The 8,079-nt window shown below is 57.9% G+C and overlaps 1 long non-coding RNA gene across 2 annotated transcripts; it reads left to right on the top strand.

Moving 5' to 3' along the window:
• Positions 1-323: 323 nt before the first annotated feature.
• LOC118519722 (uncharacterized) lies at positions 324-7,826 on the top strand. Of its 2 annotated transcripts, none has more exons than XR_004909307.2 (2): positions 324-462; positions 7,442-7,826. It is a non-coding gene; the product is annotated as an uncharacterized LOC118519722 (long non-coding RNA). The 2 variants fall into 2 exon arrangements; XR_004909308.2 differs by lacking the exon at positions 324-462 and adding an exon at positions 4,915-5,012.
• The last annotated feature ends 253 nt before the right edge of the window (positions 7,827-8,079 follow it).

Raw genomic sequence — 8,079 nt, 5'->3', positions numbered from 1 at the left:
GCCCCAACATGCCTCTATTTTTATTTTGTAATGTCAATTTTACCTACGTTCTGTATTGTACACACTACTGTGCACTTAGGGTTCTCACCTCACAATCTGAGATGTCATGGAAAGCTCTTTCAAGGTCATTTAATTTTGTAGATGGAGAAGTGGGGACTGAGTGTCGCACAGGAAGTATGGGTGTTCTGGTCACCCACGCACAGTGCCTGGCCTTGGCCATACACCCAGGCCTCCCCCACGGCCCCTCTCCGGTCCTCATTGCAAGGATTGCTGAGAAGGGGGAACTGCGTGATTCCCATTTCTACAAGGCTCAGAGAGGTCACATAGCCCGACCCAGATCGGAAGCCTCAAAGCCACGCTGCCTCCTAGGAGCAGGTTCACCCTCCCCGGGGCGGCACTGCCCCCTTCCCAGATACTCACAACTTCCCCGATGCCAGACGGGGAAGCCCCTCACTTCAGCAGGTAAGAATTGGGCAAAGGACCTTCTTGCCTGACAGCCGCCGGAATGGAGCCGGTGGGAGTCCCAGCAAGGCCAGGAGGGTCTCGCAAGAGGATGCCTGGCCCCCCAAGGCCCCAGCCCTAAGGCCTGTGCCTGTCAGGGAGGGTTGGCATCAGCTGGCTTAATGTGCCTGGGGCTGTGATTCAGCATTTGGGTTCCAAGAGTTATTTTTATTGTGTTTTGTTGATTCAAAGCTTGCCTTTGAAGTCTGTTTTCGAGCCTCCCCATCCTGGAGAAAGGAGCTGGTTTGGATACAACTGTGCAGTGTTGTCTCAGCCTGAAAAATAATTCCCCTTGAGTTAGGGGCTCACTGTCCCTGCGCACACATGGCCCCCCATGCGTGGGTGCCCATGGGGGTCTGCAGGACAGCCTACCACCCACATGCAGGCAAGTAACAGGCAGCCCCTCAAAAGTTGTATGAAGAGGGACCCTCCAGGCACAGGGGAGGCTGTCAATGCTGGATCAAGGGTGCTCAACTTTTGGGGGGTCATGAGACTTTGTGATGAAAGCTAAGGACCTTCTCAGTTCAGAAAAACATACCTACACACAAAGCTTTGCAGTCAATTCCAGGAGCTTCTTGGACCTTCTGAGAACCCCCTCCCTTTAGTTTAGAGCCCCTTCCTAAAGGAATCTTATTGTCAGCCTTTTAGTAGCTAAAATTGAGCACTTGCTCTGTTTCAGGGGCTATGCTATGGGGTTTCTCAGATTAACTCATGAATTCCTCATAACTGAGGCACAGAGAGGTTGGGTCACTCACACAAGGTCACACAGCTCACAAGTGTCTAAGCTAGGATCTAGGCCCAGCCTATCTGGCCCAGTCAGCACTCCTAACCTAACATCTGCAGATGCATGCTCACACACACACACACACACACACACACACACACCTACACACAGAGTGCCAGGCATCTGAGTAAACCTGTGGATTAGGCCCAGAGAGAGAGAGGAGTACAGAGCCCCAGGTTAAGCGCCCAGGCTTGGGGTCTGGCTGAGCAGGGTGACTGGGGTCCAGAACTTTGTGAGGGTCAGCTGAGACCCACCTGGAGATTCCCCTGGCCTGGGGCCAGCACAGGGACACCCCTGTCAGCAGACTTGATGTTCCCATCAGGGAAGGAACAGACAGTGGGGGTCACATGGGCACACACCTCGTTGCAATGATTGCTACCCAGCATGGACTTCTTCCCTTCCCTCTCTCCCTCCTCTCTGCCCCTCTTCCTCCCTCTCCCTTCTTCCTCCTCCCCCATCCATGGCCAAGGATAAGACTTGCCCACCCCCATAAGCGGTTGGGCATCCTGTGGTCGAAATAGCCCAACCCTCTCTACAGCACACTTCCGAGAAGCCCAAACCAAGTCTGGGGAGCCCCGTGTTCTCCCTGGGAGGCCTCCCCTTTGCCCACATTAGCTGAGCCCACAGGCCAGGCCGGGTTGCCCAATCTGGGGCCTCTTGCTGCCCCATCCTCCTTCCCCGATGTAGGGAGGACAGGGAATGGCCTTCATCGGCCTTCCAGGCTGGGATTTCCAACATTTGTGGAGTTAAGACCCTAATACTATTTTTCAACAGCTTTTGGTGCTTTAATAGAATTGAGGGTAAATCTAACTTGCAAATTTTCCCTTTTGATCTCCCTTTTTCTTTCAGGAGCTCAACAGAGCAGGGTTTAAAACAGGACTGGAGACAGCTCCCTCCTCTCTCCTGCTCCCAGCCAGGGTTCTCCTGAGGTTGGAAGTCCTGGGGTAGTCACTGTGGGCTAGATTCCTAGTCGCCAGCTTTGACTCCCACTGCTTGCCTCCTTTCCCCCCATCCAACACTGACTTGGCCTAGGCAGGCTCCTCCAAGCCCCCAGGTCCTGCCCCCTCTGCCTCCTCCCTGGCTTCTCCCTCCATGCGCCCCGCCTCCCCACTCCCCACTCTTGCAGCAGGCTTCTGGCTTCTTTACTCTCCTGAGCCAAACTCCTTCATGCCCCAGGGCCTTTGCACATGTTTCCCCCTCTGCCTGAAATGTTCTTCTCACCAGCTTCACTGACTCCTACTTAAGATCAGGTTTCCGCTTAGATGTCTCCTCCTCAGGTGAGCCCCCCAGGATCAGAATTGAATAATGGTAACATGAACAGCACCGACAAACCATTCTCAGCAGACACTTGAGCTCAGGGAGGCGTAGGCACTGAACAGGCCCCAACCCACAGCCGGCCACACAGGAGGCCCTCAATAGACGCCGGGGAAGGGGAGGGGACTCTTCCTGCTGGGACCTGTGCCTCAGTTTCCCTGCCTATAAAGCGAGGGGGTTGGGTCACAGGCCCACACTTGCCATGTGATGATTTTCTGATGCTCCCTCTGGGTTTCTGGCAAGGATCACACTCATTTCACGGTATGTGACTTCCTTGATTATCTGATTTTCCAGGGAGGAATTTTAAATCTCTGGGTTGGGGTGGCATCTGCCTAATACCCAGGCACCCGTCCCATCCCACCAGCCTGAGTGCACCTGGCATCCTGGGGAGGCCCATTAAAAGTGCCCCCTCTTGGCAGATAAGGGGGGCAGAGAAGCCCTTCAAGGGCTCTGTCTGCATGGATTGGCCCACGGGGGTGGGGGAAGGGTGGCGGTGGCAGTCCCCGTCTCTGCCACCACAGCTGTCAAGGCGGGCCAGACAGGCCATGTGCAAGGTCTGACTCTGTCATTTCCTGGCCACTGTGGCCCATCCTTCACTTCTCTGTGCCTTGGTGCCTCTGCTGAATAGCCCGCATAGAACAACACCCCCCAGCTGAGGTTCATGTGCTGACTCAGCAGGTTCCTGGCCTGGGGCAGACACACAGTAAGGGCTCTGGGGGTCAAGGGCTCTCTCTGACTTTCTCACCCACCCCCCTACCGCAGTGGCTAAGCCCCAAGTCCCTGGAGCTAAAAAACTAGGTCAGTACCCAGCCCTGCTACTTGACCTCCTGGTGTCTCAGTTTTCCCATCTGTAAAATGGGGGTGATAGATACACCTTCCTCTCAGGGTGCTGCCTGCTGCCAATGCCAAATCAGCGTCTGCTCTCATTATTCCCAGTCTGGCCTCCCCCTGCTCCGCTCCTGTGTGGTGATCAAGGCAGGGGCAGCGGGCATGAACAGCTGAGTGCAGACTCCACCAAGTGCATCCTGTCCACGGAGCCTGCGTCTCGCTGGTTTCCTGGCTATGTGATCTGGGGCAAAACGAGTCCCCTCTCTTGAGCCTCAGGCTGTTCACCTGGGAAAGGATGTCCTTAATCAGCCACACTGGAAGGCTTATGTGGGAGAGTGTGTGGCCATTGTCATTCTTACTGTTGTGACATCAGAAAGTAGAGCCATGGGGCACCTGGGTGTCTGCCTTCGGCTCAGGTCATGATCTCAGGGTCCTGGGATCGAGCCCCCCCCAAAATCAGGTTCCCTGCTCAGCGGGGAGTCTGCTTCTCCCTCTCCCTCTGCCTCTCCTCCCTGCTCGTGTGCTTGCTCTCTCTCTCTCAAATAAACAAAATCTTTTTTTTTTTTTTTTAAGATTTTGTTTATTTGACAGAGACACAGTGAGAGAGGGAACACAAGCAGGGGGAGTGGGAGAGGGAGAAGCAGGCTTCCCGCGGAGTAGGGAGCCCGATGCGGGGCTCGATCCCAGGACCCTGGGATCATGACCTGAGCCGAAGGCAGCCGCTTAACGACTGAGCCACCCAGGCGCCCTTAAATAAATAAAATCTTAAAAATAATAGTAATAAAGTAGAGCCATTTCGCAAGAAGGAATGTGTTCAGCCTCAACCGTGAAGAAGGACAAGCAATGTCGGCTCCCTCCGGCTTCTAGGAAGCTGAGGCCCGAGGGACCCCCCTCCCCCGCCAGCACAGCGGGGTTGGGGGGGGTGGGAACGCTGCAGGGGGTCCCTGAGACCGCCCTCCCGCGGGCCGAGTGGGAGCCAGGCGCAGGTGCGTCTCCGCCAGCCCGATCTCGGGGATCCAAACTTCCCGAGTCTCCCCCGAACGCCCCTCCCGAGAAGGCCCCGCGCCGAGGCCTCCCGGCCAGGGAGGAAGGTGCCCGAGGCACGGAGAAGGGCAGGGACCGACCCGAAGCCACACAGCCCCGCCCGGCCTGGCGGCGCCGCTCGCGGCCCTGCGCGCACTTGCCCAGCAGGGACGTGCGGGGCCTCCCCGAGGTCCGCGCCCGCCGAGCCACGGGATGAAAGGGGAATCCGCCGAAACCTGCCTCCCTCCCCGGCTCGCCCGCCCCTTCCGCAACCGGATCTGGCTGGGGGCGCCGGGCTTTGATGTCGGCGCAGAGGCCCCCCCACCCCCGCCCGGCCGGCTCGGGAGCCTCCGGGAGGCCGACTTGAAAGGGCAGCCGCGGCCGTCCACAGCCTTCCCCGGGCCCGCCTGAAGGAGGCGGGGAGGGGGCCGCGGGTGGCGGCAAGCCCGGTCCAAGGAGCGAGAGGGCGGGCCGTCCTCGGCGTTCAAGGCCCTGCTTCCGCCACCCGTTGCCACGCTTCCACTCGGCCCCCGGGTTTGTACAGAATGACCGTGGTTCCCAGGTATTGCCCCATCTCGGGCCCTAGCACTCAATGTTCCAACTGCCAGAAACACCCTTCCTGTCTTTGACTCCCGGCCTTGGGGTCAGCTCCTCTCTCTGGGCTTCAACTCTTGATGTGGGCTTTCCCAGAAACCGCTCCCCCATCTCCTTCCCAGGTCCACCGCCTCAGCGACCCCCAGAGCGGCAGACTCCAGTAATCCTCCACCTGCAGACCCCTAGCTGGGAGCTCCAGGAGGGCACCCTTGCGGCCAGCCGCCTGCCCGGACCGGGGTGGGCGGGTGCTGGGGGAAAAGGGATAACCAGTCGTGATAATAATAAGCCCTTGGGGCGAGCCAGCGTGAGGGTGGCCGAAGACAGAACTCCCGGCTCCTCGAGTACATCACAGATTCCTTGGTTCCCCGTATCCTTGGAATACCAAGCCGGGTGGCCCTTCTCCCTACCTCCAGGTGGGGCCTTGCCCTCACTGCACAGCCCCCCTCCCCCCCCCCCCCCCGCTGCCTAGGCCCTTGGGATCAACCGCTGACAGCCCCCAGAAACCCCCAGCCCCTTGATTCCCTGCCCCAGAGTCCCCTGATGCTCTGCAGCTGCCTTCTGAACCCTCTGCCCGGTCCGCTGATTTCTGTGGCCTCTCCCACCGTGGCACTAGGGCTCAGGAAAGAGCCCCTCCTTTCCTCACCCCAGGCTAGATTCCATCCCAGGACTCTGTTCAGCCAAGGGGGAGGGGGCGCTGGGAGGGGGAGCTGACCCAGGCACCATCCTCGGGGGGCGGGGGGCGCCCTTCAGTACGTTAGGCGCAGGAGCAAATGGGCCAGGAACCTCAGTTTGGTTCCAATGTCTCAGGAACTGAGGTTTTCACACACAGAGCCGGCGAAACTGTCTGTCTGTGCACACAGACCCAAGGGCAGCCGTGAAAGGGGCCCTCTAGTATCTCCCCAGGAGGAGGAGTGGGGGAGGGGGGGCTCCGCAGGGGTGGAGGGGGGTGGCGGTGATGCAGGGATGAATGTGCTGCCCGCAGGAGCTGCTGCCTGGGTGGGCAAAGCCAGATGTGAGCTTCAGCCTCCCCTCCCCGCCAGCTCCAGCTCTTCTAGAGACCTCAGAGCTCAGCCCTCCCGTCCCCGGGGGGATTCGGTCTGCATCTCCCTACCACCACTCCTGCTGCCCCCACCCCACCCCACTCCGCCGTCTGCTGGGTTCAGCAGGCAGAGGGGAGAGAGGAGGGGGGACAGAGGGCTCCCCTTGGGGGCGGCAGGCTGAGAGCTGACCCCCACCCCCACCCCCATCAACCCTGTTTTCTCTTGCTTCCTGAAGGGCTGGACTAACCTTCCTTCCTTCCTATCTTTAACGAATGTGTACTGCACACCTACTATGTGCCGTTGTGTGCAAGGATGGAGTCCTCATCCAGTGGGAGAAACAGACACAAATAAAACAGACCCATAAATACGGGCTATGATGACAGAGCTACAGGCAGCTCAGAGAAAAGGCTCTAACCGGGCCACAGACATCAGGGAGGCTTCCTGGAGAAAGTGGCAAGGTTACCTTGAAAAGCAAAGGCTAGGGTGGGAGAGTGAGTGGTGGGAGGGGCAGAAGGCTCAGTGAGTGGGCTGCATTGTGTGAGCGGGAGAGAGAGGAAGGACCTGTGTGTGGGGCAGGGGGAAGGCAGGTCGGTGTGGCACAGGCAAGGGGCCACGCGGGGTCTGGGCAGGTGGAGCAGGACCTTGCAGGACCTTTCAGGACCTGGGAAGCCACAGAATCCAGCCCAGGATGCCCCCACTCTCCCGGGGAAGGGGACTCACTGGGCGGGACCCACAGAAGCAGGAGGGATTAAGTTGGGGCAGAAGAAAATCCCAGCCTGGATTTCAGACCCCACCTGGAACGGACTGGCCTGGCCAGAGGTGGGATTGGAAAAACTGGAAGCTAGGCTCTCAGGAGGTATGCTGGCTGGGGCTGGCCCCAAAGTGGACGGGAAGTAGAAGGGCCTGACCCACTCGCCTCGAACACCGTTTCTTCTGACTACCTCTTCTAAAAGAGGAGCAAAGAGCCCTAGCAGCGTGCGGTGACCCAGTCCCTACCTCCTGGCTTACAACAATAGAGGTAATAATGGTCATCAGAAGCATCATCACAGCAGATGTGTATTTAGTGTTGTCCTTTGAAGTCATTCACTTAATCCTCACAATAACTCAAGGTGGGGAAACTGAGGGGTCAAATCAGCTGCCCCTGGCCACCCAGCTGATAAGTAGCGGACCTGGGATTTGAACCTAAGGCCTTCTGGCTCCAGAGCTGACATTTCTCTACCTCTCTGCAGTGCTGGCTTGCACAGATTTGCTGTAGAATGAACAAGGGACCCGATTGAATTTGCTCTTGTCTCCATGTGCCCCCTAAATGGACTAGGTGCCCCCTCCATATGGATTCCTTCCCCTGTCCCTGCCTCAGGACCTGGGCTGTGGCCTCCACGACTGAGCCTGGCCTGATCCAAGAGGACACAGGGAGGCCACCTCCTGGAACTTTTGAAGTCACCCACCTGCCAGGCTCCCGCCAGATTCCCCGCAGGCTCCCAACCCAGCTTCTTGCCCACGTATTCAAGGTCCCAAGAGAGACAGGAAGGTCAGAGTCAGAGAAATTGGAGGAGGCTTTGCTGCTGGCTTTGAAGAAGGAGGAAGGAGCCACAAGCCTAGGACTGTGGGCAGCCTCGAGAAGCTAGAAAAAGCAAGGAAACAGATTCTCTTCTAGAGTGAAAGGAACACAGCCTCTCGACACCTTGACTCTGGGACTTCTGACCTCCAGACTGTAAGAGAATAAATTTGTGTTGTTTAAACCACTGCATCTGTGGTCCTTTGTTACAACAGCAACGGGAACCTGATATAGAGGGGCCTGACCAGATCTTCTCCAGCTTAGCCAGGTCTTAGCCAGCTCTGATGTTCCAGAAAGAAAAGAAATAATATGAGTGACCCTGCTCTGTAAAGGGTTACAGGGCCAAGGGGCAGGAGTGGGAGCTTCATGAACCACCTGGTCATCCTAGGGTCCTTGTCTGGGACGTTCCATCTCTAGTTTCCCCAGAAAACAAACCCAGC

The sequence above is a fragment of the Halichoerus grypus genome, chromosome 14 (assembly GCF_964656455.1).
Source record: "Halichoerus grypus chromosome 14, mHalGry1.hap1.1, whole genome shotgun sequence".
In the NCBI taxonomy this organism is placed as follows: Eukaryota; Metazoa; Chordata; class Mammalia; order Carnivora; family Phocidae; genus Halichoerus; species Halichoerus grypus.
Note: the sequence above shows the minus strand (reverse complement) of the source record. Positions and strands in the feature narration are given on the sequence as shown.